Source organism: Crocuta crocuta, unplaced genomic scaffold (assembly GCF_008692635.1).
Source record: "Crocuta crocuta isolate KB4526 unplaced genomic scaffold, BGI_CrCroc_1.0 scaffold506, whole genome shotgun sequence".
NCBI lineage: Eukaryota > Metazoa > Chordata > Mammalia > Carnivora > Hyaenidae > Crocuta > Crocuta crocuta.
In genome coordinates, this window is record NW_027528991.1 from 94,865 (window position 1) to 104,851 (window position 9,987).

Below are 9,987 nucleotides of genomic sequence, written 5' to 3' on the forward strand. Positions count from 1 at the left end.
CTATTTTTCAATCAAATTCTTTGTTCCTTACTGTTGAGTTGTAAGAGGTCTTTGTATACTTCAGATACAAGTCCTTTATCAGATATGTGTTTTGCAAATATTTTTTTCAGTCCATAGCCTGATTGTTTATTCTTTTGACAATGTCTTTAAGAGAGCAGAAGTTTTTCATTTTAAAAAAGTCCAACTCATCCATTTTTTCTTTCATGTGTCACACTTCAGGTGAAATATCTAAAAAATCACTGGCCAAGCTCAAGGCCATCTAGATTTCCTCCTGTGTCATCTTCTAGAAGCTGTATAGTTAAATGTTTTACATTTATTCTTGCAACCCATTTTGAGTTAATTTTGTGAAGATGTAAGTTATGTATCCAGATTTATTTTTTCATAATACTTTTCTTCTTCTACTTTCCTTTCTGTATTCCATTTGCACTCTTTTCTTTTTTTTTTTTTTTTTTTTAATTTTTGAGAGTCAGAGAGAGACAGTGTGAGCAGGGGAGGGCCAGAGAGATACAGAATCCTAAGACAGTCTCTAGGCTCTGAGCTAGCTGTTAGCACAGAGACTGACATGGGGCTCAAACCCATGAACCGTGAGATCATGACCTAAGCAAAAGTCGGACGCTTAACCGACTAAGCCACCCAGGCGCCCCTATATATATATATATATATATTTGAGTGAGAAAGAGTGAGAGAGAGAGAGAGAGCACGCGCAGGGGAGGGGCAGAGAAAGCAGGAAAGAGAATTCCAAGCAGGCTCCCCACTGTCAGCACAGAGCCCAATGTGGGGCGTGAAATCATGAACTGTAAGAACATGACTTGAGCCAAAACCAAGAGCCAGACACTTAACCAACTGAGTCACCCAAGCACCCTGCATTTGCCCTCAACTCTTGATGGTGTTCTTCCCATGATGAGGTGACTGATGCATTCATTTCTGAAGAGGCCAGATCTCTGGTGAGTCTGCCTTCCTTGCATTGCTTCGTTCTCCATTGACCTCTACCATTGGGAACAAAAGTCCCCTGGGTTCAGACATCAGCCATGCTCTCCCACAGCAGCAATGGCACTTCCACCTCATAGCTGGGGTCAGTTATCCAGCCAGCACAGTTTTCCTTTCTTTGCCTGTTGATCCGATGGCGCAAGAAGCACAAAAAGACAAGGTGGCAGCTTCAGCTTCTAATTCATTAGAACAATTATTGGTTCCTTTTGAGAACTAGAACCTTTAAACCAGCACAGTGCAAAGTTGAGGGACAGACAGTAAAAGTTCTCAATGGGCTATTACGTACACTGGTGAGAGACGCCACGTTCATGTTCACCCTTTGATTCCTGGACTCTGGCTATGGCTGGGAGAGAGCCATATATTGGTTGCTGGTTCAAAGTATATCCATGTCCTATAAGAGACTAGTCAACTTAAAATATTTGTTGGGTGTTTGCAGCTGAATATGGCTACAACTGAGTTAGGCCATCATTCAACACTGCAGATGCTTCTGGGTGCTGGATACAGTGGGAGACACCAACCTGGGCAGGACAGACACATATGTATGGGCTCCATGTGTGCATCCAGGTTTCAGAAGTAAAAAGACCAAGTCCTGCCGGATTCAAGTCAGCTCCAGCTACTCTGGGCATTCCAAGTCCTTCAGCCCTGAACTGCCCTCAAGGTTTTTTTGGAGGTCTTTCTGAAGGAGTGGCTTGTCAGTTTTAAGGTGATGATTGGTTTTGAAGTGGAAGGCAGGGTACAAGGCTTCTCAAAGCAGAAAGCTTGGCTCCTCTCAAGTTCTGACTTGGTTTTATCAGATGTGCCTTCATGGAGAGTCTGCCATGAAGACCAGGAACCTGGTTGGATCTGGTCAGCAGGCATGAACACTGCCGGCCAGGGCCCTGCTCAGCTGGCCTGTTGTTTCCATGGCAAGGATACTACCTTTAGGAGGCTATGCTGAAGCCTCAGACTGACTTCACATTTGAGATGTGAAGGTCTTGGATTTCTTCCTGGGCCCTGTTCTGTCCTCCCTTTCAGCCTCAAGCCTAAGCACCTATTCTCTTTCTGTGAGATTTTTCAACCAGAAAACAGTCACTTGATGCAACTACAAAAACTCTTAGTGGTTTTGTAATTGGATTATTAATTTTTTTGCAGGCTGTACTGTTTTTGATGGCTCCAGGCCATGTGTGTGAATATGTTTATATGAGACATGCACACACAGGCACACAACACACAAACACATGTGCGCCCACATGTATGCACATGCACACACCTCACACACATGGGCACACAAGCACACACATATGTGCACACGTGCACATGAATACACACACGCCTGCACACACACATGCATGTCACGTTCCTCGGTCCCAGACTACCTTGCCCTGATGTGTCCTGGGCTCTGGACCTCGCAGGACGAGGATCTCGAAAGAGCTTGATGCATCTTTCATGAATTTTAGTGGAAAAGGGAGAAACACATGACTTTTCACTACCAAACCCAGTTGAATATTCAACTACTGCCTCCCCCCACCCAGTTTCTTCTCGAATCTTCTAAGTTCTTGAAGACAGAAATTGGTTTAATTTTACAGGGTGTCTCCTAAAGTTCTAGATGTGCAGATGCCCATCCCCATTCAAGGATGTGGAGGGCACAGCAGAGGAAGAGCCCGGACTAGTCTTCACCTGTGATACCAAAGTGTCCCCATACCAGCCCAGGTAAAAGTCCTGACCACATGACCTTTGTTGGCAGCAAACAGCAGGGCCCTGAGAGACGAGCTCAGGCACAGCCTTGCTGCAGGCTGCTTGGGGGAGGTGCCACTCAGGTGGGGCTGTGGCTGCACCAGCAAATGAACAGAGGCCAGCAGCACCTGCCAAGGATGTTTTTCTCAAAGTTTCTGCTTATAAATGGAGCTGACAAACAGCATACATGATGCCCTGACCAACAACGGTAGAAAGTGATTTGATTCTATTCTTTAGTTTGTGAGCAAAGAAACAGAATCTGGCAATATACACAAAGATATATTGTAAGGTTGTAAGGAGGTCCAGGAATTTATGAGAAATTTTGAAAATGGGCAGGAGGCAAGACAGCCTTTGTGGGAAGCCAGGAGCCACAGGGACAGCCAGCAGCAAGAAGGGAAGTTCAGGGTGTTTCTGGAGGAGTCCTTCCATCATTTCGTTAGGTTATTGACCAAGGGACCAAGAGCTAAGGGGTGTCAAAGAGTGCTTGCTTATCCACCGCCCACCTCTTGATGCTGGGAAGGCTCTGAGGGTCTTTATTCCTCCCTCCTGATGTTGGGAATGCTGTCTGAAGATTATTCATTTACTCTGTCTGTGAGAGGCAACCACCCAATGGCATAAAATTCCTGGCAGTGCATGTGCATTTGGGGACTCTCTACTTAGAAAGAAAGACCTTAAATTCAGAGTGGTGTTGAAGGATATGGATGATTACATTGCTTTTGCTGCTGGGGTCAAGAGGCATCTTAATATATTCTGTAATTCTGTTCTAGAGGAGAAATTTGTGAGGAGGAAGTACTTGGACATCAGGTTTCACACAATCAATGCTGGTCACCCAAACATTTCTGAGGTCCCCATGTACCAGATTTTTTTCTTCGAGAAAGAGAGCAAGAGAAAGAAGGCACAAGTGAGCAAGGGGCAGAGAAGGGGAGGTGGAGAGAGAAGCGGGGCTCACTTGGGTCTTGTGCTCACTCAAGGCAAGGTTTGTGCTCACTTGATGTGGGACTTGAACTCACGAACTGTGAATTCATGACCTGAACCGAAGTCAGATGCTTAACGACTGAGCCACCCGGGCGCACCCCATGCACTGGCCTTTGAGTGGAGAAGAAATGGCAAGCTTTTTTTTTTATCTAAGTCAAGCCTCTCTGACTTCTTTTCAAAGGTGTCTCTCTCTCTCTCTCTCTTTTTTTTTTTTTTCCTAAGTTCTGGCCTTATCTCCTCAAGCTAATTTGTAAGACTGCTTTGAAGGAGACTCATTCCAGGGGCCAAGGATTGCATAGAGAAGAGCGTATCAGCAGATCAATGTGAGGCCGGACCCTCGAATGCCTGGTTGAGGATTAAACAACACCGCAGCACGCAGAGTGGTCTGGACCTCTCACCTGTACTGCTGGGGCGCATTCAGATCGCCAGGGAAAGAGGCCGCCTTTGGATTATAAGGCTTCAGGGAAGGGAAAGAAGATAGTCATCCCAGGGAGGATGTCCTGGCCTTGGCCTTGGCTGCCAGGCACACCCCCAGATGCAGCTCTCTGTGCCTGTCCTGCGCTGCTTTCTCTTCTTGTGGCCTGTTCTCTCTGGTCATTTTGCTTCTGCTCCTGGGGTCAGTGGCCCTGTCTGTGTGTCTCCCAGTCCAGCTCCTGCAGAGAGGCCAGTGGTCCCCTTAGCTTCCCATCAGCTCCCTGGGCCTTCTGCCTTTCGGGCCAAGGGAGGATTCAAAGGAGTCCGCCCTTGAACTTAAGGTGACTTAAGAAGAACAGTGGGTCCTGGATGTCCAGACTATACTGTGGGGATGGGTAGCTGAGCCATGACTTTTAGGGGCGGATGGCAGGAGAGAGACAGAGACAGACAGAGAGACAGAGACAGAAAGACAGAGATACAGAAAGACAGAGGTGGAGAGAGTAAGAGACAGAAACAAAGAGACAGAGAAAGACAGAGTCAGAGACACCCACCTAGGGGGTGGGAGGCAGAGAGAGAAACACAGGGAGGAAGGAGAGGGGACAAGTGTTTGCTGAAGGGGACACACGCCCTTCCTCATGGCTTCATCTGAGCCAGCCCTCACGGCCACACTGAAAGGGACATATGCCTTCCTGCACATCATGGGTGAGGACATGGGCACTCAGGGAGCGTCAAGGTCTTGCCTGGGTTTGTGCAGCTTGTCTGACTCCAAACCTCCAAGTCCTCATCCCTGGAGAAGTCGCAGGGGATTTAGAAAGAACAGAGGGAGAGGCAAAGTCCCACTACACGTTTGCCTTGTGGCCGACGCCTCTTTGCCTAAGACAGAAGCACACATCCAGACAGCGGAAAGAGGCTGTGTGTTCCTAAATCAATTAGAACTCGACTGGGGGATGTGAGCTAGGCCATGGCGGCAAATATAATAACTTCCCCGGGAGGAGAAGGCAGCTTGGGTACGGCGGGGAAGAACGCGGTGTCTGTGGATTAAATCACACCGCGGGGTCTGGAGCGGGAGGGAGGGCGCAGCCAGGCTCACTGGTGTGGAAGAGATTCCCTAAGAGCGTTTCACGGAGGCCTGGCTGGGGTTCCAGCCAGAGCAGCCTGGCAGCTGGGCAGTGGCAGAGCTCAGCAAGCAAACAAATAAATAAAATTAATGACAGGGTGGCTGCGGAGGGGACGCCATACACTGGGGAAAGAATGGAGGAGGCTGGAGGTGGTGACGGAGGGCCTGACGGGGGCTGTCGAGGGGGCCCCGACCCCATCAGGTGGGTTGGATTCTCTCCTCCATGTTCAGTGTCCGAGGAGCTGCCCGAGCCATGCATGTGCCTGCCGCTCAGCGTGCGAGGGCGGGCGAGGAGCCAACGGCGGAGAGCCATGAGGAGAGCTCCTGTGGTCGGACCCCAACCCCACGTGCGGTCTGACACTGGCGCAGGAAGGAAGAAGTACAAGCACACGGCCGCGTGGCTGACACTGGGGGAGCTTTCACACAACAGCAGATGAGGGCTTGCTCTGAGATGCACGAAAGACGATAGTGAGCACTTCCTGCCTATGTTCTTGTTCGGTTCACAAAGCAGCCCTTGGAGGTGTTAGTCAGCTGTGGCTATAATGCTGCTGTGTAACAAGTCACCCAGTGCTTGTTCGTGTGCACTAATGGCATCATTCCTCACACAGAGTCTGTGAGTCGGCTCTGCTCCCGGCTGTGGCTAGAACGTGTCTCACCTGGGGACAAAGCAGGTTCTTGTCATGGGGTGAGGGTTGGGTGCTCAGCAGAAACACGCCTGCTTCTCCACCTGGGCTCACATGTGGCACACTCCCACGGATCCAAGCACGCCGGTGGCCAGCCCAACCTCAGTGGACGTGGAGTGTGCTCCTCTCACAAAGGGGAGCATCACGAGTGCATATTCACTGAGCATCTCATCTTATAGATTAGAAAAAATAAGGCCCAGAAGGGGGACTTGTTAATCAGTAGCATTCTTACCTTCCATGGTACCTCCCTCCAGTAAGAGCATAATAGGCCCAAGTAGGGGCAAATACAGGACTTTTTTTTTTTCTCAGTTCAGTTGCAGATACCCACCACATGTACTTCAGCCAGCCCAGGCAGAAAGATGTTTAATACAGGGAAGAGGCACTTCCAGAAGCATTGATTTAGACAGAGGAGCAGGCTCTAGGTTGGCCTTCAAGAAACAACCCCTATACCACCTCAGAGTTCACCAAGTTGCCTCGACTGGGGCTCCAAGGTCACCTGGTGTCTTCAACCATCTGTGCCAGCAAAGTAGATGCCAAGGCTCCACTTCTCACCCTGAGAGCTGTGGGTGGGACACGAGGTGCCTTTAAGTGAATGAGTAGCAGGTAGAAGAAATGGACGTTTGCTACATCTTTGGGCATTTCATGTCTAAATACAAATCTTTCAGAAGAAAGTTGGCTTCCATTCTCTCATCAAAATCAGAGAAGGTCCAAATTGATGTTAACTGACAGATCATTACAAATAATTTTTGATGATACATTATCACATGGCTTTTGACATGTAACTCTGGAGAAGCTCAAATAATTGAGTATTGTTGCTATAGTAGCACTCTACGTAAACAAAGTTACCTCAAAAATTACATCCTGAAAATGAAAGCTAGGAAGAGAACTGATGGTGAGCTCTCTTTGACTTTAGAACTAAGCATTAGTTATCCAAAGAGAAACTCATTGGAAACACCCAGGCCCAGCCATGTTATTAAGAGGCATTTTAATGTGAGTTATCCTTAATATTACTTATTTATCAAGATTTATAACATATTTAAACTGTTTCGATCAATTAGGTGGTACTAACAAATGGGATGATCGCTTTACCTGGACTGAATTTGTTTATTTTTTAATTTTAATTTTAACTTGAATTTAATTACACACAATTTAGTTTCAGGGGTACAACATGGTGACTCAGCAAGCCTGTATGTCACTCCTGTTCACCACATTAAAGTGTGGTCACCATACAACGTTATCATAGTACCATTAACTGTATGCCCGACACACTGTACTTTCATTCCCATGACATTTGTTTTGTAACTGTAAGTTTGTACCTTCCTAATCCCCTCCCCCAGTTTCATCCATCCCCCCACCCCCCTCATCTCTGGCAACCACCAGTTTGTTCTATGAATCTGTTTCTATTTTTTGTTTGTTTGTTTTGCCTTTTAGACTCCACACACATGAAATCTCATTGTATTTGTCTTTCTCTGTCTGGCATATTTCACTTGGCATACCTTGTAGGCTCATTCATGTTGTGAATGGCAAGATTTCATTATTTTTTATAACTAAATAATATTCCACTGTGTGTGTGTGTGTACCATATCTCCTTTAAAAATATTAATGTTTATTTATTTTTGAGAGAGAGAGACAGAGACAGAGACAGTGACAGAGTGGGAATGGGAGAGGGGCAGAGAGTGACACACACAGAATATGAAGTAGGATCCAGGTTCTGAGCTGTCAACACAGAGTCCGGAGTGGGGCTCGAACCGATAAACCTCAAGATCGTGCCTGAGCCAAAGGTGGACCATCCAGGTGCCCCAAAATACCACATCTTTCTTCAGTCATCTATCAATGGACACATGGGCTGCTTCCAATCTTGGCTCTTGTCAATAATGCTGCGGTAAACATGAGGTGCATATATCTTTTAGAATTAAGTGTTGTTGTTTTCTTTGGGTAAATATTCAGAAGTGAAATTACTGGATTGTATGGTAATTCGAGTTTTAAGATTTTGAGAAACCTTCATACCGTTCTCCACAGTGGCTGCACAGTTTGTATCCCCACCAACAATGCAAAAGCATTCCTTCATCTCCACATCCTCACCAAAATTTGTTCTTTCTTACCTTTTTTATTTTAGCCATTCTGACAGGTGTGAGGTGATAATCTCATTGTGGTTTTGATTTGCATTTCCCTGATGCTGAGTGCTGTTGAGCATCTTTCCATGTGTCTGTTGGCCATCTGGATGCCAACACTTCTTTGGAAAAGTGTCTACCCAGGTCTTCTGCCCATTTTTAAATCAGATTAGTTTTTGGTGTTGAGTTGTATAAGTTCTTTATATATTTTGGATCTTAACCACTTATCAGGTATGTCATTTGCAAATATCTTCTCCTATTCAGTAGGTTACCTTTTTATTTTGTTGATAGTTTCCTTCACTGTACAAAAGCTTTTTATTTTGGTGTAATCCTAGATAGATATACTTTCTTATGCTTAGAATAGGGGTTCTTAGTTTAGTGTTCATGCACTCAGGTGAAAAAACATTGCATCTTTGTGTCACCAATGTAAGTGACATTTAACATTTCCTTTCATCACATATGCAAACAACAAATGATACTGGTATTAGTGTCTCTAACTTCGTCACCAGGAGAAATCAGAAAGAGCTTTGTATCACATAACTTGAAACATTATTTCTACTTCCCACTGCTTCAAAGTTACAATAGTTATTGAACTTACAGCTAGATCTTGTTAATGTGGTGATAAAGAATTACTTGTATTACTATATGGTGATTAAAACTGTTTTCAAAATTGTATTCTAAAATAACTGGCTTCCTTTTTAATCCCATGTATATTATTTTCTGCACTTAAAAAGATTGCTCTGAAAAGGGCACTATAGGCTTCACCAGACCACCAAAGATGTCCAAGTCAAAAAAGATGAAAAACTCTTGGGGTGCCTGGGTGGCTCAGTTGGTTAAGCATTGGACTCCGGCTCAGGTCATGATCTCACAGTTTGTGGGTTCAAGCCCCACGTCGGGCTCTGTGCTGACAGCTCGGAGCCTGGAGCTGCTTCGGATTCTGTGTCTCCCTCTCTCTTTGCTGCCTGCCCCGCCCCACTCATGCTCTGTCTCTCAAAAATAAATAAATGTTAAAAAGAATTTTGAAAAATGAGAAACCTCTGAATTAGTGGCTTATGGTGATAATGGAATTTTAAAATTAATTTGTTTTTATTGAGAAGAAATGCATGTAACATGGTAGTGACCTCTCCAAAGCAAACAGCACAGTGGCATTTAGCACGTCCACACTGTCTGGCAACCAGCACCTCTGTTTCCAAAATATTCTCATCACCTGCAAAGTTCCCTGACGACAGACTCTTAAACATCAACTTTTATTTTATCCTTTTTTAATCACAGAAAATAGTATGGGATGATTAGTAAAACAAATAAATAAAGTTGTAACCCTATGAGTATATTACTTTAGGGTAAAATTCTGTCAAGGAGAGACTTGAGAATATGAATTCAAGGACAAAGAAAAGCAATAGGAAATTCTGGCGGGTTTCAAATGTTTTCTTCAGAATCCATTGGATCAATTTAAAAGAGTGATATAGCAGTTTTATTTTTAAATGTAAATTTTAATCATAGACCAGAAACAATATTCTTTATTATTATTTTAACACATGATAAAAATCTTAAGTGTGAACTTAACGTGTGAAGGATTTCATAGTTTTAAAAATTCTTTAGAAGTGTTTATGCTGAAAACTTTATTTTGTGCTGTTCTGGAGTATTTAGGAATCCAGCTGAATTCTGGAATGTCACACCCACTTATTCTTGGGCTAAATCCTGGAAATCAGATGCAAAAAAAGTCCATTAGGGCTGAAAAGGATGTCGTCACATTCAACAGTGAGAGGCCAGAGCACAGGGTGGGAGAAGGGGAGCTAAGTGAGGCGGCCAGCGTGCTTGCCGGGCCTCATCTGTCTGGTGGCTGTTGCTGGGGGATCGGTGGGGAGGCAGCAGCTGCAGGTGACTTGTGACTCCCAGAAGGAGACCCAGCACTTAGGGTGGCAGGCAAGGCTGCGAGTGAAGAGAAGGGGAGTGTGGCTTTAATCACGTTTGAAAAGATCTATTAGGC